This window comes from Hylobates moloch, unplaced genomic scaffold, assembly GCF_009828535.3.
Source record: "Hylobates moloch isolate HMO894 unplaced genomic scaffold, HMol_V3 SCAFFOLD_2, whole genome shotgun sequence".
NCBI classification, from domain to species: domain Eukaryota; kingdom Metazoa; phylum Chordata; class Mammalia; order Primates; family Hylobatidae; genus Hylobates; species Hylobates moloch.
Genome location: NW_026652277.1, coordinates 148040834 through 148064447, shown reverse-complemented (window position 1 = coordinate 148064447; position 23614 = coordinate 148040834). Strand labels below are relative to the sequence as shown.

Sequence of the window (23614 nt, the reverse complement as noted above, 5' to 3'; positions counted from 1 at the left end):
AAAAAAAAAAAAAAAAAAAAAAAAAAAAAAAATGCGTATAACCATAGACCCAATGAAGGAATTAAATATACAAAATTATTTGACAGGTACACAAAAATATATGTACAAGGATACTTGGTTGCAGCACTATTTAATACAGTGAAAAAGAAAAAAGAAAAGATAAAAAGGTAAAGAAAAAAGAAAGAGAAAGAAAGCAAGAAAAAGAAGGAAGGAAGGAGAGAGAGAGAGAGAAAGAAAAGAAAGAAAGAGAGAGAAAGAAAGAAAGAAAGAAAGAAAGAAAGAAAGAAAGAAAGAAAGAAAGAAAGAAAGAAAAGAGAGAAAGCGGGGCGAGGGAGGAAGGAAGAAAGGAAGGGATCTAAATTATCTGTAATAGGGATTAGTCTAATAATTTATGGTCCAGCTGAACAATGGAATACTACGAGGCTAATAAAAATAATAATTTACTGCTGTGAAAAGATGCCTTCCATATAAGAAGTGAAAAGGCAAGATATTAAACAACATGACACCTGAATACAGTGAGGTGGCACTCTGAGGTAAGATGGACCTCCTTGCTAGAAATACACAGAATTGCTGAATAAACTATAAAAACAAAAAAGGTTAATGCATAGCTGAGCTCTGATGAAGAAAAAAGACATCCCCAATCCCCATTTATTTCCAGAAATGAAGAGGTACCCAAAGTCAGAATGAAAAATTTCAGCTGATGTCAAGGCATCTCATGGAAATTTCAGACCTAGATGTGAAGTCCATCACTTAATGACTAAATTTTGTTTATTTATTTGTTTGTCTGCTTCTGTAACAACTGTGTGGGGTCAGGTGGTGTGATGAAAAGGCCACACAAGGCAGAGGGTTGGACTTGGAACCCTAGAATAGAGTCTGTGCCCCGGACAGTCAATTATGCCGAAATGAGGCAAGAAAACTTCAGTCACTGGCTCAGTGAAACGACGAGGAAGCTTATCTTTGCCTAAAGCTCCAAGTGTGTGGCTAGGCAGAACCCCAGTTAAACTCTCCATGACGGACAAAAATCTTAGGTCACAAAATTATAGTGAAGAAAACTAATCTTGCACTAATGAAACCCCTCAAAACCCAGCAGAAATAAACATGACTATTGAAACAACCATAACTCAGGGCTTACATATGAAAATAGTGCCAGTTAAAGATAAGCTCACAATTAAAAAAAAAAAAAATCATAGGAGCTAAACTGTCACTATGACAGAGTCAGGAGATTCCCCAAACAGTAAGACTCATAACCCCAAGAACTGGAGATAATTAAAAAAACAGGAAAGTGACTAAAAAGAGAGCTGTAGACGTGGTGAACAGGGAACACTTCTACACTGCTGGTGGGAATGTAAACTAGTACAGCCACTGTGGAAAGCAGTGTAGAGATTCCTTCAAGAACTAAAAGTAGAACTACCATTTGATCCAGCAATCCCACTAGTGGGTATCTACCCAGAAGAAAAGAAGTCAATACTCGAAAAATATACTTGCACATGCATGTTTATAGCAGCACAATTCACAACTGCAAAATCGTGGAACCAACCCAAATGCCCACCAATCAATGAGTCGATAAAGAAAATGTGTATGTGTACACATACATATGTGTGTGTGTGTATACATATACACAGGTACATATACATATATATGTGTGTGTATGTATATATATGATGGAATACTATGCAGCCATAAAAAGGAATGCATTAACAGCATTTGCAATGACGTGGATGAGACTGGAAACTATTATTCTAAGTGATGTAACTCAGGAATGGAAAACCAAACATTGTATGTTCTCATTGATATGTGGAAGCTAAGCTATGAAGATGCAAAGGCATAAGAATGATACAGTGGACTTTGGGGACTTAGGGGGAAGAGTGGGAGGGCTGAGAGGGGTAAAAGGCACCGATCCCACAGAAATACAGACTACCATCAGAGAATACTACAAACACCTCTATGCAAATAAACTAGAAAATCTAGAAGAAATGGATAAATTCCTCGACACATACACTCTCCCAAGACTAAACCAGGAAGAAGTTGAATCTCTGAATAGACCAATAACAGGCTCTGAAATTGAGGCAATAATCAATAGCTTACCAACCAAAAAGAGTCCAGGACCTGATGGATTCACAGCCGAATTCTACCAGAGGTACAAGGAGGAGCTAGTACCATTCCTTCTGAAACTATTCCAATCAGTAGAAAAAGAGGGAATCCTCCCTAACTCATTTTATGAGGCCAGCATCATCCTGATACCAAAGCCTGGCACAGACACAACAAAAAAAGAAAATTTTAGACCAATATCCTTGACGAACATTGATGCAAAAATCCTCAATAAAATACTGGCAAACTGAATCCAGCAACACATCAAAAAGCTTATCCACCATGATCAAGTGGGCTTCATCCCTGGGATGCAAGGCTGGTTCAACATATGCAAATCAATAAACATAATCCAGCATATAAACAGAACCAACAACAAAAACCACATGATTATCTCAATAGATGCAGAAAAGGCCTTTGACAAAATTCAACAACCCTTCATGATAAAAACTCTCAATAAATTAGGTACTGATGAGACATATCTCAAAATAATAAGAGCTATCTATGACAAACCACAGCCAATATCCTACTGAATGGGCAAAAACTGGAAGCATTCCCTTTGAAAACTGGCACAAGACAGGGATGCAATCTCTCACCACTCCTATTCAACACAGTGTTGGAAGTTCTGGCCAAGGCAATTAGGCAGGAGAAGGAAATAAAGGGCATTCAATTAGGAAAAGAGGAAGTCAATCATGTCCCTGTTTGCAGATGACATGATTGTATATCTAGAAAACCCCATTGTCTCACCCTGAGATCTCCTTAAGCTGATAAGCAACTTCAGCAAAGTCTCAGGATACAAAATCAATGTGCAAAACTCACAAGCATTCTTATACACCAATAACAGACAGACAGCCAACTCATGAGTGAACTCCCATTCACAACTGCTTCAAAGAGAATAAAATACCTAGGAATCCAACTTACAAGGGATGTGAAGGAACTCTTCAAGGAGAACTACAAACCACTGCTCAATGAAATAAAAGAGGATACAAAAAATGGAAGAACATTCCATGCTCATGGGTTGGAAGAATCAACATTGTGAAAATGGCCATACTGCCCAAGGTAATTTATAGATTCAATGCCATCCCCATTAAGCTACCAATGACTTTCTTCATAGAATTGGAAAAAACTACTTTAAAGTTCATATGGAACCAAAAAAGAGCCCGCATTGCCAAGTCAATCCTAAGCCAAAAGAATAAAGCTGGAGGCATCACGCTACCCGACTTCAAACTATACTACAAGGCTACAGTAACCGAAACAGCACGGTACTGGTACCAAAACAGAGATATAGACCAATGGAAAAGAACAGAGCCCTCAGAAATAATGCCACCTATCTACAACCATCCGATCTTTGACAAACCTGACAAAAACAAGCAATGGGGAAAGGATTCCCTATTTAATAAATGGTGCTGGGAAAACTGGCTAGCCATATGTAGAAAGCTGAAACTGGATCCCTTCCTTACATCTTACACAAAAATTAATTCAAGATGGATTAAAGACTTACATGTTAGACCTAAAACCATAAAAACCCTAGAAGAAAACCTAGGCAATACCATTCAGGACACAGGCATGGGCAAGGACTTCATATCTAAAACACCAAAAGCAATGGCAACAAAAGTTAAAATTGACAAATGGGATCTAATTAAACTAAAGAGCTTCTGCACAGCAAAAGAAACTACCATCAGAGTGAACAGGCAACCTACAGAATGGGAGAAAATTTTTGCAACCTATTCATCTGACAAAGGGCTACTATCAAGAATCTACAATGAACTCAAACAAATTTACAAGAAAAAAACAAACAACCCCATCAAAAAGTGGGCAAAGGACATGAACAGACACTTCTCAAAAGAAGACATTTATGCAGCCAAAAAACACATGCAAAAATGCTCATCATCACTGGCCATCAGAGAAATGCAAATTAAAACCACAATGAGATACCATCTCACACCAGTTAGAATGCCCATCATTCAAAAGTCAGGAAACAACAGGTGCTGGAGAGGATGTGGAGAAATAGGAACACTTTTACACTGTTGGTGGGACTGTAAACTAGTTCAACCATTGTGGAAGTCAGTGTGGCGATTCCTCAGGGATCTAGAACTAGAAATACCATTTGACCCAGCCATCCCATTACTGGGTATATACCCAAAGGACTATAAATCATGCTGCTATAAAGACACATGCACACGTATGTTTGTTGCGGCACTATTCACAACAGCAAAGAGTTGCAACCAACCCAAATGTCCAACAACGATAGACTGGATTAAGAAAATGTGGCACATATACACCATGGAATACTATGCAGCCATAAAAAATGATGAGTTCGTGTCCTTTGTAGGGACATGGATGAAACTGGAAAACATCATTCTCAGTAAACTATTGCAAGGACAAAAAACCAAACACTGCATGTTCTCACTCATAGGTGGGAACTGAACAATGAGAACTCATGGACACAGGAAGGGGAACATCACACTCCGGGGACTGTTGTAGGGTGTGGGGAGGGGGGAGGGACAGCATTAGGAGATATACCTAATGCTAAATGACGAGTTAATGGGTGCAGCAAACCAACACGGCACATGGATATACATGTAACAAACCTGCACATTGTGCACATGTACCCTAAAACCTAAAGTATAATAATAAAAAAAAAAGACAAAAAACAAGAAAATGTGGCACATATACACCATGGAATACTATGCAGCCATAAAAAATGATGAGTTCATGTGTAGGGACATGGATGAAGCTGGAAACCATCATTCTCAGCAAACTACTGCAAGGACAAAAAACCAAACACCACATGTTCTCACTCATAGGTGGGAACTGAACAATGAGAACACATGGACACAGGAAGGGGAACATCACACACTGGGGCCTGTTGTGGGGTGGGGGGAGGGGGAGAGGGATAGCATTAGGAGATAATACCTAATGCTAAATGACAAGTTAATGGGTGCAGCACACCAACACGGCACATGTACACATATGTAACAAACCTGCACGTTGTGCACATGTATCCTAAAACTTAAAGTATAATAATAATAAAAATTAAAAAAAAAGACTACAGAAATGGTGCAGTGTATATTGCTTGTATGGTGGGTGCACCAAAATCTCACAGATCACCACTAAAGAACTTACTTATGTAACCAAATACCACCTGTACCCCAATAACTTATGGAAAAATAAATAATAATAATAACAAATAAATTTGAATATAAACAGGGAAGAAATAAAATAAAAGAAATAAAAATAGAAAACACAAGTAGAAAACAGTATACTATGAAAAAAGAAATGGTGTTTTTAAACAGAATTTGTCAAATGAAAAATATAATAATAAATTAAAAGCTCAATGGCTGGATTGAGCTAAAGATCAGTCACTGCTAGGGATAAAAGTGGTGTACAAAGATGCTTCTGAGGAAAATGCCATGAATAAAGAATTAGAAAACATAGTAGCTAAAATCAGAAAGTCCAAATTGGTCTATTAAGAATTCCTGAAGGAATCAATTGAAAGGATGGGAAAGAGGCAATTCAAAGACATAGTGGTTGAAAACTTCCACAGCTGATGGAAAACATGAATTAGCAGGTTGAAGAAATATACTAAGTTCTGAAGAATTTTTTTAAATGCATACTTACTTACAATGAAGTAAAACATTACACAAGAAAAAGAGAAAATCTTGAAAACAATCAAAAAAAGGTTAAATACAAAGGAACAATAATGTGAGTAGGTATAGACTTTCTATAAGAAATTGTAGAGTCAGAAGTTAAAGGGAGTGGAAACTTCAGGGTGTTGAGGAAAAGGAACCATTAACAATACCTGCACAACCAGCTAAACTGTCACTGAAGTTGGAGAAAAAAATAAATATATTTTCAGACAAACTAAGATTGTGTTTTCACTCATGGATCTTCAATGAAGTAACTACTATGAAATAACTACTAAAGGATATACTTTAGTAGAAGGAAATCGAACAATGAAAAAAATGAGACATGAGAGGCAATTGAGAACTAAGCAAATGGTAAACTAATCACTAAATAGCAATACTATAGAATTTACTATAAAAATATTATAATATCATTAGATGGTGACAGTTCTCAAAAGAAGACATACATGAAGTCAACAAATACATACATGAAAAAATGCTCATCATCACTAATCATTAGAAAAATTCAAATCAAAACCACAATGAGATACCATCTCACACCAGTCAGAATGGCCATTACTAAAAAGCCTTAAAACAACAGATGTTGGTGAGGTTGTGGAAAAAAGGGAACACTTATACACTACTTGTGATAGTGTAAATTAGTTCAGCCACTGTGGAAAGCAGCATGGAGATTCCTCAAATAACTTAGAACTACCATTCAACCCAGCAATCTGAGTATACTGAGTATACCCTACTGAGTGTATACCCAAAGGAAAAGAAATCATTGTATCAAAAAAAACCACATGCACTGGTATGTTCATTACAGCACTATTCACAATAGCAAAGACGTGGAATCAACCTAGTTGCCCATCAATGGTAGACTGGATAAAGAAAATGTGGTACATATGCACCATGGAATACTACGCAGCCATACAAAAATTAAATAATGTCCTTTGCAATAACATGAATGCAGCTGGAGGCCATCATCCTGAGAGAACTACACAGGAATCGAAAACCAACCGCATGTTCCTATTTCTAAGCAGGAGCTAAACATTGAATACACATGGACACAAATATGGGAACAACAGGCACTGGGGACTACTGGAGGGAGAAGGGTGGGAGGGAAACATGGGTTGGAAAACTACCTATCAGGTACTATGTCACTACCTGGGTGATAGGATCATTTGTACACCAAACCTTAGCGACATGGAATTTGCCCATGTAACAAACCTACAAATGTACCCCCTGAACCTAAAATAGAAGTTGAGAGAGAAAAAAAGAAATGTTTATAAAGAAAAATAATTCATGTAAAAATCTAGAGATACCCACTAAAATAAAAATATTACAATATTTTTATATAATTATTAAATAATTATTATTGCAAAGGATATGATTATTATAAAAATGTATACTTTCCAAAGCAACAGAAGGAAAAAAATGAAAACCTATGAAACGGTAATCAGTGCAATAAATAAACATATAAAAAGCCTGGTGAAAAGACAAACAAAATAGGATGGTGGAAATAAATCCAAATGCCTCAGTAATCATAATAAAACCACACATATTAAATTTACCAGATAAAAGCCAGAAATTTTCAGATTGGATTTCAAAAAAACCACAAATTTAAAACATAAATGACACAAAGTAAAATGGAAAAAGGCAAATACGAGCCAGAAGAAAGCTTGTGTAACAACATTAACATACAAAATATACTCAAAAGAGGGGGAAAAACATTATTAAGGATGAAAAGGACTTTTACATCATAGCAAAAGGAACAATTTGCCATTAAAATAAAGTAATCTTAAATCTATGTTTATCCAACAACATGAATTTAAAATATAGAAAGCAAAAATGGACTAAGTTACAAAAAAAACTGATCCTTGTTAATGGGGATAGAAATTGGTACAATCACTTTAAATTACATATTTGCAATTATTAGTTAAGTTTAAAGCTGCCCTTAATCTATGATTTTACTTGAAAATATAAATCTTAGGACATTTTACATGTGTAAGGAGACATGAGGTCCTCTGCAATATTGTTTGTAATAAGGAAAAACTGAAAATGAATTATTAATAGTTGCCCATCAATAAGGGATGGATGATATAACCATGTAATCTACACAGCAGTTTAAATAATCAGCTAGAGCTACAAGTATTAATCTGATTAAATTCAAAAAATATATTTAATGACAAAATGTGCAAAGAGCATGTGAACTAGGAAATCATTTATGTAAACTTAAAAATACATAAGACAATGCTATAAATAATTGTAAGTACAAACATAGAAAGTAAAAGTATGAAGCAGAGGTGAAGGCTGCACAAGGTCCTACTGGTTCTGAGGAGGGTGAAACATGCAATGCCGGGGGAAGAAGCCTCCAATAGTACCTTCTGTACCCTCATTTTATTTCTTAAAAAGTATTTTTACAGTATTTTTTAAATGACAAAATGTTAAATTTCACCTGGATGATGGGTAGGTGCCTTCTATCCTCTGTATATTTTTGTATACCTGAAATATTTCACTATTAAATATAAAACCTTAGCATATTAAAAAGTATGAGTGATTTCACTTTTTAAAAATATACTAAGTATAAATGTGTGCATATATATATACAGTATGTGTGTATATATAATGTATATGGTTTTGATATTTTTTAAAGGTTGTGCTCAAAATATGGATAGATTACTGCCAACTTTTATTTACTTCTTTATATTTTTTCCAAATTATCTGATTTTTTAAAAAGAAAAGTATTATCTTCCTAAAACCAAGCTAACGACAAGAAGAACAAATTCCCTCCTTTCCTCCTGAGATACTTTATTCTTTACAACCTTTATCTCACCAATTGAAAATATTCTTAGTTTAAAAAAAAACAGACTGGTCAGAATCCAAAATAAGTTCTGAGTCATTTTTTGAGGCTCCAATAAAAATATAAACAATAATACATTAATAAAAAACTAGTGCAGAAGGTTTTTCTTAAGTTTTTTTAAATCTCTATCATCACTAGCATTTTCAGAGCAACCATTACAGGCAACAACTGCTGGTCCCATGTTCATAAGCATTAGAAATACTAACATAATAGATAAAAAATCTGAGAGCAGAGAAATTTGTAAAAGCTTTAGTTGATATTTTTAGGCAAAAAGAAAAAATAATTAAACCATACTGGCTTTGCATACAGTTTATAACTAAAATATGCCTAAGACTTTTCTTTGAAAATGATTCCAACATCAAGTATCCCTTTTCACTATTTTCATATTTACTCCAGAGAGAAAGATGGAGCTGTTTAAATGTTAAGTTTTAGCCACTAAAGGCACTATGACAAACTGGATAGCCAAGCCCTCTTTAGAACTGCCATCACAAAATGATTGTCTTACATGACCACAGTACTATTACCTCAGTATTTTAAACTGCCGTTAAGTGTAACACTTGCTTTAAATTCAACGACTTTGATCCACCTTGAATTACCTTCTTGGATACATAACGCAATCCCCTCAAGAAAGTGTGTGGGATGATCCTGTTCTGTCATCATTAACAAACAAAACCTTCTCCATCTGACCTGTGATCTAAAAGCAATTGTTATGAACAGAAATTTCATTCTTTAACAATTTATTTGTTTAAATCACTTCCTAATATCAGGTTTAATGAAAGCTTTTTAAAAAAATTACTTAGCTGACTACTTAAGATTCTCAACCATACCCGAAACATTTTCAGGGCTACTTTCCCTCAAATTAGTTGTTTAGAATAATCATTCCCTCTGAAGAGACCATTTTTGAGATCTGTTCTTTCTTAGCATGCCTTCACAAAACTGCTATTAATGTTTCAGAAAGTTTAATAGAACAGACTGTCCAGGGCAGGCGATTGGAGCTGCTTTTCCACAGCCTCCAAAATTACAGATTGATTTTGACACGGGCTCTTCAACTAAGGGTTCCATCCCACTTGGGAAAGGGAAAATCTACTGAAATGACCTCTTTTCTAGGCAACTCAATCTAGCTAGAAGAATTATAAGCAATCCAACCAGTATGGCTGGATAGCTTGTCACAATCTTCTGTGTGCGTGTTTCTGAGGGAAAGGGAGAGTGGAAATTTTCCCATCCTATATGCAGGAAGGAGCTATGAAGATAGGTATTGAGTAGACCTAATACATATTTCCTGAGTGTCTACTACTTTCAAAACATTGCAATGCAGTGAAAATTACACAGGACAAAGAAAGAAGACTAGGATACCGATGGAGGCTCTATCAGGAGGCTCCTGATTGGTCAGCTGGCTGGACTTGAGCAAGCCATGTAACTGTTCCTGGCCTCAATTTCCAGGAGAAATAGGAAATAGATCACACGAACTTTCATATCCTTACCTCATACAAGTTTAGGATTCTGTGATTCACTGTTCACTAAAGGGCCTTAAGACTTTTGCAAGAAGGCAAGTAAACCATGCCCACTATCCCCTGTTTACCCTGCACCATACCTTCTATTCCAGAGAGATAGCTTCTAACATCTCATGCATGCCTACTGGAAGCTCCAGAATGTAAACGCAGTCTTCAATTCAGTGCTTTGTATGTACCTTTTGACATCTTAACAAATGCATAAGGGATGCCAAAAAATAAATTAGCAAGGGTTCTGTCAGCCAGACATGAAGAGAAGAGGATAATCTTTGCCAAAAAATGTCCTCCCACATATAAAGAAACTGGTAATTGGAAGTAAGAGGAATCCCCCACCTCCCCAGAGCAGACTGTGCAGAGGCGGGTGCCCCTGCCAATATTCGAGCCTCTGCCAAAAGCAGAAGCAGCATGGGGAGAGAACAAGCTCTGCCACCCCTGCCACTCTGAGTATTTACAGGGATGCATTCCAGCTCCCAACAGAAACCTGCTGGCAGAGGTAAGTATTCCCTTCTGTGGGTGCGGAAGGGAATTTCAATATGACAGTTGTGAAACAGCAAAAATCACATCAAGCCTTGATAAAGGTTCTTTTTTGCATAGCAGTTCAGCATTTCTCTTTAAGCAGTCTCAGGCTTACAGACTCTAGGCTGGGTTCAGGAGAAGGATGTTGGCTCCCTCAATACAGAACAATCAAGATCCAAATATTCTGATGTTGGTATAAGGTTTGGAGAAATGGACAAATATTGACTTCAAACCATAACAAAGTTTATTGAATCACTAAATACAACTAGGGATGTGATTCTTTGCTATTTCAACTCAACAGCAAAGCAGTGTAAAATAATGGGAACAGAAAATTATTCATTATTTCAATCAAAGAGGCATATGTGATATTCAATCTGTAGGATCAAGACAGGAAGAAAACTCCTTACTCAAAGGGTGGGATGAGATTCCAATAAACAAACCATGGTTAGAGATGTTTCAAATATAATTTTAAAGATGATGTATTTGGACAACGCAGCAACTGTTTCCTGAATCAGGATTTCTTCTTTTAAGAAATCATGGCATAAAATGGTTAGTGATGTTACTAAATGGTGTTTTGGTCATCTCTATAGTGCTGAGAAAACTGTACACCATTTCCATGTTTTACATGATGGGCCTGGAGAATAATCTTGAAAAAAGGACTTGAGACTATTGTTTTTAGCAGCAAACTAATCTACAAATTAAGCTTACATAGAAAATGACAAAACACTATCACCATTGGCGGCTGAAGCAACATGATCCCAACCCATTCGGACCCCATGAACATGATCTTTGCTCAGGCTCGCATGTGAAGCCGTGTTGACACTGGAGGACTTAAAACTGATGTAACACATCTGCCCATTGCACACCCACCTCTGATATTTTAACTGGTCATTTCTGGCCCACAGGCAATGATGTGACAATGTTTGTTGAAAAATTACTTCGTTTCTATTGCCATAGCACTAGGTATATATTTTTAAATAGCACTCTATTGTCAGAATTAATTTTTTTTCTCTTCTAGTATTTCTCCCTTACAAGATGAAATTCCTTAAAATTAGGGACAATTAAAGAAGACAGCATGACTTAATACCCAGATTCCTTGGTCTTCCTCTCTCTACTACCTACTGCCAATTAACTTACTCAGCTAGGACCTCTGAAAAGATCCCAGCTTTTAGCTTCTTTTTGGGTATCTACTGATCTCTCGCTTCTATCCAACAGAGATGCCTGCATGGTTTCTTCATTCATAATTTGGCTGATTAATTCCATCAATGAATTCTTAAACAATTTTGCTCGTATGATTTTGTAAGTCTATACTGTCTGATTCAATCTTATGGAATCCTAGCTGTATTCAACTACAAATAGTTATTAAACACCTACTACATGTCAAGAAATGTGCTACTCACTATAAAAACCAAAATAACTGAGGAATCGAAATGAATGAGATGTCGAAAACTCACAATTTAGTGGGGGGAATAAATCAAGAAACACAAGTTATGCATGGTAAGTGCTAGAAAGTACATGTGCACAAAGTGTTATTGTGGTAAGAAGACAGGCACAAAGTATAGCAGTGATCTCAGGGAAGGGTGGTTAGGTGTTGCTTGTAAGATGAAGAAATGCTTGAGCTGTATCTTAAAAATGAGTACATGTTAGCTCAACAAAGACAAGAGAAGAAAAAGAGGAGGGAACAGCTAACACAAAGGCATAGAAGCATGTTGGGATTTGAGTTACTAGGCGATGGGAGACACTAAAAAATACATCTCTGTCCAGGCATCAAGAAAATGGACAGATAGGCTGACAGTGAAACTGGAGGTGGAAAGGCTTGTTAAGAGGCTACTGCTGTAATGCTTTGGGTAAAAAAGGATCAAGGCCTGCACTGAAGCTATTGTACTGGAAATGAAATGGGTAAGAATGAACTGTGCATACTGCACTGAAGTGGGAGGCATGATAAAGCAAATGTAGAAACTTGATGGGTGGGAACAGGGAAATAGTGAGGGCAAAAGTAAGAGATGGCTCTCGAGTATTTGGTTAAAGCTTGTTTTGAGATAATAATAACATCTACTTTTATTAAACAGGCTATACATTGTTTTCTAGGTGATTTATCTGCATTACCTCATTAAGTAATTTACATGCATCACCTAATTTGATCTTCACAATAACACTGGAAGATCAGTATCAATTTGACAGATAAGGAAAATGAGATACAGGGTAGGTAATCTGTACAAGGTCACTGGGTTATCAAATAGCAAAGCAAGATTCTCACTCCAGAACCCCTACAGCATTCCCTGGGATAAAGAATCTTGGCCGGGGGCGGTGGCTCACGCCTGTAATCCCAGCACTTTGGGAGGCCAAGGCAGGAGGATCACGAGGTCAGGATATTGAGCCCATCCTGGCTAACGTGGTGAAACCTTGTCTCTACTAAAAAATACAAAACATTAGCCGGGTATGGTGGCAGGCGCCTGTAATCCCAGCTACTCGGGAGGCTGAGGCAGGAGAATGGCGTGAACCTAGGAGGTGGAGCTTGCAGTGAGCCGAGATCATGCCACTGCACTCTAGCCTGGGCAACAGAGCGAGACACCGTCTCAAAAAAAAAAAGGAATCTTGAAGGAGGTTTAAAAGAAGTGAAATAAGATGGTGAGTTTAGTTTTATGCATACTGGGTCTCTGTTTCTGGACCTTGTGAAATATACAAGAGGAGACCTCTAGTAATACTATGAGCTAACAGGTAGGTTCTAAGCTAGAGATAACATATTTGGGTATCTTCAGGTTATTTGTTGGAGCCTGGGTATGGGAATTGCTACAGAGTTTAAGAGAGAGGGGGAGAGAGAGAGAAAGATGCCTTTAATTTCTGCCTGGTCCTTAGAGCCTAACAGCTCAGGTATCCTATCCCAGATTACCCTCTTCTTTGTGTAAACACATTGTCTAATTATATCAATGATGGGGCATGGGCAAGAGAAAGATCTGAGAAGGTGATGGTATTAATGGTTTCAGGAAAGAAATCTGAGGTTATGGTGAGTCCCTGTCCTTTTGGTCCAGAAGAAAATAAAAATCCACTGCATATAATGAATCAACATAGGTATTATAACTGATAACTTCTTTAAGTATTTCTTAAACCTTTTTCTCTTTCCACATTTATTGCACTTCTATGGGTGTCCGAGCTGTGGCACCAGAGAAAGACATTGCACTACCCTCTAGGGGCTGGCAGTCTGGTAAGAAGGGGCACAGGTAAACTGATATTTACATCACAAAGCAGTGACTGCTGTATGTATGTAGTGGTTCTCATTCTGAGGCATTTTTGTCCCGCAGAGGACACTAGGCAATGTCTGGAGACATTTTTTTGCTACAACTTGGGGTAGAGCACTACTAGCACATAGTAAGTAGCGGTTACAGATGGAGCTAAACACCCTACAATGCATAAAGTTATTCAGTCCAAACTGTCAATAGTGTAGAGGTTGAGAAACCCTATTGTGATGAAGGTGAGCTGACAGAGAGCAGAGCAGTGAACAAAAGCTCAAAGGTGCCTGGGAGATTCAAAGCAGCCTCACCAACATGGAAGCTGACTTTAGAAGGAGCAATTTGCCAAGCTAATATGTCAATATCTGATTCTAGCAGATATCTCCTCCTTGCTATGCAGTATTTGCTTTTCATAGTCTCACTCCATTATCAGTATTAAGAAATACTATTATATGCAACCCATTCCCCTCTATGCTATGGAGGAGAAATATTCATGAAAAAGACAGGATTTGTATCTTTACGGGTATAAAGAATACTAAGGTTTGTCAAGCTTTTTAACATACTTTATCATTTAATCCTTAGCAGTCCTATCAAGTAGGCAGCACTAGTTTCACTCTGTAAAGTCAGAAAGAGCTGAGATTAAATGACATACTGTAGCCCACAGAGGGCTGCTCTGATACACAACGTGTGTTACATTCAGATGATATAGTAAAAAGCCGTGGTCATTTCACCAAAACACAACACATTTGAATTTGCTCTACAGCTATGGTTTTACAACTTCAGAATGCTTCTTGGTTAAAACTATAATAAATGACACAGAGGTATAATGAGATCTTATTTCTCCAACATTCAAACCACGGAGATTAATTAAACAAAACTGTATGACTTATAATCATATCTATCAGATCCTGAGATTTAGTAAATGAAAAAACAGTTAAATTATATTCAAAAATAATTTGGGGGTTGTTGGGCATTTCATTTTTTATACTTTTTTTGAAAACTGATAAGCATTTACAGCAATTCGTGGTTAAACAGAACATCTAAGAAACCAAAACACGTTTCTGGCCATTCTCGACAAGTGCCTAATGAACCTGTAAGCAAAATAAATTTTATTAGTAACTCTTAGGTATCAATATGAGCAATTTTTACATTGCTAATTGTTCTCATAAAGTAAAACATATTAACAAAGAACTGGATGGGGATCCTGGAACTTTAACAATGGAAGCCCATGTAATAAAATGAACCCAGGGAATCTCAAACTGAGTCCCTTAGTTAGCAAAACTGGCCTGGAAATTTTACTGAGTAGTTTTGAAATTTCTGAGAAAATCTGAAGTTCTGTGGATCTCTCTGAACGCACTGCTGGTGTTAAAATCTGGCCTGTGATATTATGTATCTAAAATTAATGATTTCTCAAAATTCCAACAAGCTATATTATTGCTTTCCTCCTATTCAAAATATTTTGGTAGAGGGTCCTAGAATGCATATTAACTTTATCACTTTCAAGCTTATAACCTCTTTTTTCTCTCAAATTGTTCTTTACATAGGATATAGAGTTGTGAGTTGAAGGAAGAAGCGACACAGTGTCAAAAGAGACTGCCCGTTTCAAAATCTACACTTGACCCTCTGGTCAGTGCACTACAGGAGGGAGTGCCCAGGGCTGGAAATCAGGAGAGCCCATAACTGCTTCTGCTTCCAATTATATCTTGTTGTGTGACTGGGTAAAAAGCCGTGGTCATTTCACCAAAAACATTTAGTATTTTTATCAGTACTAAATCTTCATTTGCTCATCTGTAAAATCAGGGGACTACATTACAAGACCTTCTAGTCTATCCAAATCTAACAATCTATAGCTCGAATCTAAAACTGTATTTTACAGTTCTACTTTCTTGAGAGTCAAAGACAATGTCTTTGACTTATCTAAAGATAATGGAGCTAGACCATAGTGCTACTTTCATATTATATTAATTTTATATTTTCTATAAAATTCATTTTATCTCATACGTATTCAAGAAATCATTGTTCAAAACATGATTTGGGTTTTGTAAATAATTTCTCTTAAATATACTAATTGGTGTTAAAATTATTGCTACTTGCTGATGTGCCAAATGTCATGAGTTAGGTGATTTTATAAACACACTCATCTGCAGTGGTTGATGCAATTCCCACAAACTGGGGGAATGATACTTTCTGTAAGGATATTCTAATGTTTTATTTTTTTCATTCTTGCCAATTTTAGTATTTACAATTGAGTAATGCACTATTTACTATAAATATCAACTATATATTTACAAATATAAAAATGAATAGCCATCATTTCTGATGACAAGATTGAGAAATATGAGTATCTACTTATGCCACTCAGCAAAAGAACCAATCATCTTATTAGAAATAGAAAAAAATAAGGATATATGAATTTAGATTGTGAAATACTATGCATGAATGAAAACATGTACAAGCAAGAATCCACATTTAACATCTACAGAAATAGAACTTATCTAAGCAATGAATTGTCACACCCTGAGGCTATGCCTCATGTTCCTTATTGAGGGCAGATATAACATTCCAGGGGGTTATCACTTTGGGAAATATCTCCATAGCTAATATCCTAATGTTGTAGTTTATTTTCTTTTTAACTGGTTATTAACTAGGAAAGTAGATATCTGAGTCCTACAGCATCTGAAAGCCATTATTATAAGCCTTCTCTTCTCCAGAATAATCCTAGTTCCTTTCACATTTTCCAACTTCTTAATCAAGCCTTATTGCTTACCTAGAACTTCAACTCCTTCACTTCCTTCTTTTTGATTAATTTCTAAAACCGACACAGGAATCTCCAAGGGATCTCCACTAGTACAGAGCATAATAAACTTACTAAGTTTTAAACTGTTATTCTCCCCTTTCCTGAGTGGCACTTGCCATGCTACCTTCAACTCCCATCAGGAAAACTTCCACCTGTGAAAGGAAAATTATTTTGAGAATCAGAAACTAACTGTAAATCAATTCTGTAAGACTTAGGAATACCTACCCTTACACTTTTGTATTCTTTCCTACCTTGAAAAAGGCAAACAGGATTTTAAAAGCTTTTTAAGAGAAAAGACAACAGAAGTTGGATAGGGCTCTAAACCACTCTAGTAAGAAATTTTAAACCTAAATATTCTCAAGTCTAGTTGCCAAAGAGCCTCATGCATAACTGTTTTGGGGAAACATAATTAAGAGTATGGAAACTAAGTCACAATTTCAATCTAGAATTCCCTTAACATATTTGAGTTCTGTTGGCTTCAGCAAATGCAAACAAGACTTAAGAAGCCATGTGGCCAAGCCCACATGATTGCATTCAAACAGAAAAGAAAACGGTTGTTTACCCTTTTAAGAACTCTATCCAGTCTGGGTGTGGTGACTCATGCCTGTAATCCCAGCACTTTGGGAGGCCGAGGCAGGCAGATCACCTAAGATCAGGAGTTCGAGACCAGCCTGGCCAACATGGTGAAACCCCATCTCAACTAAAAATTCAAAAATTAGCCAGGCATGATGGAGGGTGCCTGTAATCCCAGCTACTCAGGAGGCTGAGGTGGGAGAATCACTTGAACCCGGGAGGCAGATGTTGCAGTGAGCCGAGATCACGCCATTGCACTCCAGCCTGGGTGACAGAGCGAGAGTCCGTCAAAAAACAAACAAACAAAAAACAACTCTATCCAAATAAAAATATCCATCCTGCTACAAAGAAATTATGGGAGATTTTGCAATAGACTTTAATGCTGTTATATTATTTTTACTATAAACACAGGTAAAAAACATCCTTTCCTTTTAGGCATCTCAGTGTCTTGCACTACCACCTTCATATAAGAAACACATATTGTCACAAAATGGTACAATTAGAAAGAATCTTAAAGATCAAGTCCTCTTAGCATTGATAATTAAAGGCCCTCTTCTGCCCACTCACTTCAACAGCATTAAAGGATTACTGATGAGTGAACTGTGTGACTGCCTCCACCACAACTGGATGGTTTCAGGTTTAGAAATAGGTTCTCCGGCCGGGCGCGGTGGCTCACGCTTGTAATCCCAGCACTTTGGGAGGCTGAGGCGGGCAGATCACGAGGTCAGGAGATCAAGACCACGGTGAAACCCTGTCTCTACTAAAAATACAAAAAAATTAGCCGGGCGTGGTGGCGGGCGCCTGTATTCCCAGCTACTCGGAGAGGCTGAGGCAGGAGAATGGCGTGAACCCGGGAGGCGGAGCTTGCAGTGAGTCGAGATTGCGCCACTGCACTCCAGCCTGGGCGACGGAGTCTCACTCTGTCGCCAAAAAAAAAAAAAAAAAAAAAAAAAAAAAAAAAAGAAATAGGTTCTCCATGAAAGAGTGCCTGGGAGTACTGCAGGAGTGCCTTATAAAAAGATCTGGCTTCCAAATGATGCTGGCGAAGAAAAAGGAATATGCCTTTGAGCACAGTTTTAAAGTAACAGTAAGTTAATGCAAGGCAAATTTGTTTTATTTGAAAATGCTCCAAGTTCCTATCTGTTGAAACGACATTCTTACAATTTCTTGGGGGTTTTTTGGTTTGTTTGTCAGAATTTTTTGGTGAAAACAAAATCTTAATGCTAATCACCTAGAGTATCTTTTAAAGATCTATGGTTTCCTTTCTGCACTAGAAGTTGATGTTTGAAAGAGGTAAGGATTGGAACAATTTTGCATCCATGTGGAAGGAAAAAGCAGACATCTAAGATGAAGAGGGTAAACTTTCCTAATCTCTTCCCTAGATTCTGTCTAAAAAGATCATCAATTTCAATTCCCAGGTGCCAGTCTTTGGCTGACAATAACATAGTTTCCTTTAGTGACTCTAAGAGTAGCTTATAAAAGGTGCATCTTTAGAGTAATCACAGTTGGCTCTGACAAGCAGAATTTTGGTCCACAGCAATTTTCAGCCCCTTTCTAAGCAAACTCAGTGGCTACCCCTTTTAGCAAAGAAGACTTTGAAACACTCAAGTGCTGCACACAGAAAACACTCTCACATACCCCGACCCTTACTCTGAGCTTCAGTGAATGAGATTGGTCCCTGTTCAAGCTCCAGGATTTACTGTATTGGAGATCACTTATCTTAGAGGTATCTTAGAAGGGCTGGGATTACTCAGAGAATGAAAATGAAAAAGCTCTCTCAATACAATAGATTATTTTCTCCCAAAACTGAATGTTAGTTGTTTTATAAACCAAGTTACACACCTAGATACGTACACACAAGTGAAATATAGAGAAAAATTCTAGATAATTGAAGTTTAAGAGTCTCCTTACAAATATACAAAACAGTTTTCTTCAGGATATCAACATTATTTCAGAAACATGGGATTTTCTTCTTCAACTGAAAGATAATTTTCTCTACTGTTCATTTTGCATTTCAAGGAACCTTTTGCCAAAAGGCAAAAGGTGATCCCTAAAAATTCATCTGCAAATTATTTCTGTAGTTTATGTAAAATAATGTGAGATTACATAGCATCATGAAATGGTTAATGCTCAGGCTCTTAGAGAAGGTTTTCAGAAAGAAAAACAGCATGAAAGATTACAGGTTACAAGGTTATAAACCTCCTTTTCTTCCAAGCAGAACAAATGTAATTTTGAAATTACAGAAGAGCAAAGAAAATTATTTTTTTCTGTAGTCAATGAGCTTCTAATTAAGGGCCTTTTCTCTTGGAGATTTGTGTGGAGAGGAAAGAATGAGAGGAATGAGGAGCCGTCTTGCTAAAACAGCCTACTCTATAAAATGACCTATACAATTATTTTTACAGTGAGTGTTTCACCAGAGCAGAGACCTATCTCTATCTCAATTTAAAAATGCTTACTGCAAGGAACTTTGAAATGTCCAAATAAGACATCTGGTTTATTTAACCAAGCTAAGGAAAGAACTGCCTGACAAAGTCCCACTAATAAACTCTGTTAGCTCACTGGAAGAATAAACTCATTACAAAAAATCATCATAAAAAGTCACCATCCAGGTGATCAGTCTCCCAGGTCCCTGACGTCATTCCCTGCTGTCGCTCACCTCCAGAGCCAGATGTCCCAGGAAAGCCCTGGCTCTCTTCAGTCCTTTTCAGTGGCTCTGTGTGCTAAGAAATTAAGAATTTTTATCATGTGAGCTCCATAACTGACAATGTCGCAAATTTACATGCATGAAGCATAATGTCAACAAATCAAATCCTCTTTCTACTTTTTTCTGACTACTTTCTTCCACATTTATATCCAAAAGATTATATTAGAAATGACTGGTCATGTATTTCTTTCTGCTACCAGATGAGATGCTATGATAGAGATAAATCCATTTGCAAAAAGATAATAAATAAATGTACTCCAAACGTAAATTTTTGTATATTAGAAGAAAAGCAAAAATAATCCCAAACTAACATCCTCAAACTTCTAAAGAAAATGAAAAAAAAATCCTGTCAGAAAATTTTATAGGAGAGTTATCTACCCATTGACCAGTTCATTATAATGTGATTTGATCATCACTTCAAAGGTTAAGCTTGATAGAAAATACAAAATATCTAATGATACATATCAGAAACATGCTATTCCTTTCTGAATCAAGGAAACTGCAAAGGAAAGTTTGAAGTGTCACAAGAATTAACATTTCCTTTTTTATTAATTAAAACAACAATTTTCTGGCCAGGCAAGATGGATCACACCTATAATTGCAGCACTTTGGGAGGCCAAGGTAGGAGGATCACTTGAGGTCAGGAGTTCAAGACCAGCCTTGGCAACATAGCAAGACCCCCATCTCTACAAAACATTAAAAAATTCACCAGGTTTGATGGCATACACTTGTAGTCTCAGCTACTCGGGAGGCTGAGACAGGAGGATTACTTGAGCACAAGTGTTTGAGGGTACAGTGAGCTATGATCATGCTACTGCTTTCCGGCCTGGGCAAACCTTTAAATAAATAAATAAAACAAAAATAAAAATACAGGTAACAGAACATTATACAGGCTTTACAAAGGCATGCTTACAAAAATTTCAGTAACATGATAAATGCTTATAATAAACTACCAAAAAGCATTCACAAACAGTAAACTTATTTCTTATAAAAGACTAACAACAACTTACAACGTTGAGAAAGTACTTAACAAGTGATTTCTTCTTTTCTCTCTTTTTTTTTTTTTTTAGACACAGTCTCACTTTGTCACTCAGGCTAGAGTGCACTGTTGGCATCTCAGCTTACTGCAACCTCCATTTATATCCAAAAGAATCCCAGGTTCAGGCGATTCTCGTGCCTCAGCCACCCAAGTAATTGGGACCATAGGTGTGCACCACCACACCTGGCTACTTTTTTGTATTTTTAGTAAAGATGGGGTTTCACCATGTTGGCCAGGCTGGTCTCAAACTTCTGACCTCAAGGGATCCCCCCATCTCGGCCTCCCAAAGTGCTGGGATTACAGGCATGAGCCACCGCTCCCTGCCTCTTCTTTTCTCATATAATTTGAATAAATTATTTCTACAAGGTTCTATGGGTCCCATGGCCTCAAGTTTTAATATTTGTCAGAATTATTCAAAACATTTTAAAAAGGAAAAAATACTCTTTTATACTCATAATGAAGACAGTATTCACCATGTCTTCATATTCATTTTTACCTCGATGCCAACCACCTGTGATTTGTTAAAGCACTAAAAATTAAAAGGAAACTAAAAATACTTACCAGCTTTTTAAATCACAACAGCTCATAATTTACTGATCAGTATTTTTCAGAGATCCAGAAAGCTATGTCTGGATACACAGCTGAGTGAAGATGGCTATGGGAACCAGATTATTTGCCATCGCCAGACATTCAAGTGTTCAAACTTCAACTTTATTAAGACAGCATCATGAATGTTTCAAAACATCAAAGTGAATAAGGCCAAGAATGGGAGCGGATTATCCCCTGTCATAAATACTTCCCATCTGGCTGTTGTGGAATGCCAGCATGCTGGAACTTGCTGCTCACCTCACAGTGTCTCACTCTCTTCAGGATGGCATTGCTGACTTCCTAGCAATCGGGAAGAGAAAAATTCCAAGCCTAGGGTGGCTCTTTTTCTGAGCTAGTTAATGCCCTTGGTTTGATATGACGTGTTCCTCAGTTGAGTGTAACTGTCTTGCCCGATGCCACAGACAACTAATGAATCCCATGGAGCTGCCGTCCTAATTCAATTGAATGTGACAAATTTAATAATGCCTGAGCAAATAGATGCAGGCCATGAGGAGGAGTCACAAACACAGTGTAACATCATGCCTGGCCTCAAGGAACTCACACAGTTCCTTGGGTGAGATGGTTTGCTTCCTGATCTAGAGTCACTAGGGAGCCAAAGCAGGTGCCTCGGGGAACCTGGCCACAGACAAATGACTTCACACATAACACAAATGTTCCTGCTTCGTGCCACTACCTCACCCCTTCCCCAAGAAGATGGAAGGAGAAGTTCTTGAAGGCCAGAGGAAGGGGGATACTTTTAGTGGGGCTGCAGTCATTACCCTGAATCCATCCACTAGCCTCCAAAAATCAAGCACTCAACTCTCCATCAACAGAGCTGAAATGGGCTCTAATTTTTGGTAACATTGCCAGTGGTAAAATCACTAAAGGAAACAAAAATCATTCACGTTCCACTCTCCACTCAACTCTCTTAGTTGTCCTGAGTACATTAGGTCCACTTCTACTACTTATAGCCCTGGGTTTAGGATAGAGACAGAAGATAGATCAGTCACTATCATTTCATACAAGCTTATCTGCTGGCATGAGCAAAACACCCTGAAGGTGCTGGAAGGTGCAACCAGCTCTCCTGAGAAAGGCCAGAGAAGACTCCACGAAAGAGATGCACTAATTCAAGGTGGGTCTAGAAGAATGAAAAATGCCTCCCCAGCAAGGATTTCCCATCCAGGCAGAGCTAACAGCTGTTTCATGTAGAGCATGCATGTGTGCAGGGCAAGTGCATCCAGGTGAGAGGGAATGGAGAGAGGCAAGTGCGAGCCGAAAGGGAAGGGAACGACACTGGGCAGTGGCCACTTTATGCCACACACTGTGCCAGATCTTCACTTACATGACCTTTCATACTGCCCCCCACCAACCTCCTAAGGTGGTCATGCTGCCCTACACTAAACTGGGGCTCTGCAAGGTGAAGTAATTTGCCCAAGGTTTCATAGCTCTTAGGTAGTAATGCTCTAATCCTTCTGTGATTTTCAAATTATCCTTGGCAATGGGATTCTTTTTTCGAAAAGAAATCTCAACTGAATCTAAGTAGCCCAGATCATAAAAGGTTCACAATATATCTTTAAAACTATCTTTGAAGGAGAGCCACTTCAGTAAGACAGCCAGATGGCAGTGTTTTCTGGAGTGAACGGAAGAGGAAGCCACAGATCAGAGAAGCTGCAGACAGGTCGGTTAACCAGCCTTTCAAATGTTAACCTTCAGTCAGCAATTTCTCAAATTCTACTAGATAACCTATGGAACTAAATGGTAAAAACCAAATAAACCTTTCTGGTTCCTAGACTTGAATTTTAAAATGACACAGTCTTTCCATAAACTTTTAATTTGTGCATCTCAACAACAACAACAACAACAAAGAGGTAGCCTCCCATTGTCCAGGTACAATAACATCCTGTCTGTATGGCATAGCACAAGGCAGCTTTGAGACCACCCTCAGTGTTCTGCGGTTGTCACAGAAACATGGTGGACATTCTCTGATTGCTGTACTGGGAGGAAAATTAGTCTCTAGCACTGTAATCCGAGCCTGATACTTGTTTTTCTGCAACTTCTCAACTGATGTATATGTTCAAGGGGAAGTCA

The 23614-nt window shown here is 37.6% G+C and overlaps 1 protein-coding gene across 3 annotated transcripts in view; it reads right to left on the bottom strand.

Annotated features, from left to right (window-relative positions):
- The window catches only part of TMEM200A (transmembrane protein 200A), an 82239-nt gene that overhangs the window by 42715 nt on the left and 15910 nt on the right, over positions 1-23614 (bottom strand). Inside the window, exons 3-4 of one of the 3 annotated variants that reach the window (XM_032158960.2) lie at positions 19852-19915; positions 16747-16774 (exon numbers count right to left, since the gene is read on the bottom strand). The exons of 1 other annotated variant lie outside the window; for it this stretch is intronic. The gene's annotated coding sequence lies outside the window, so the exon portion shown is untranslated. Of the gene's footprint in view, positions 1-16712; positions 16775-19851; positions 19916-23614 lie in introns of those variants that run through there. One more of the 3 variants, XR_009212499.1, reaches the window with a different exon arrangement.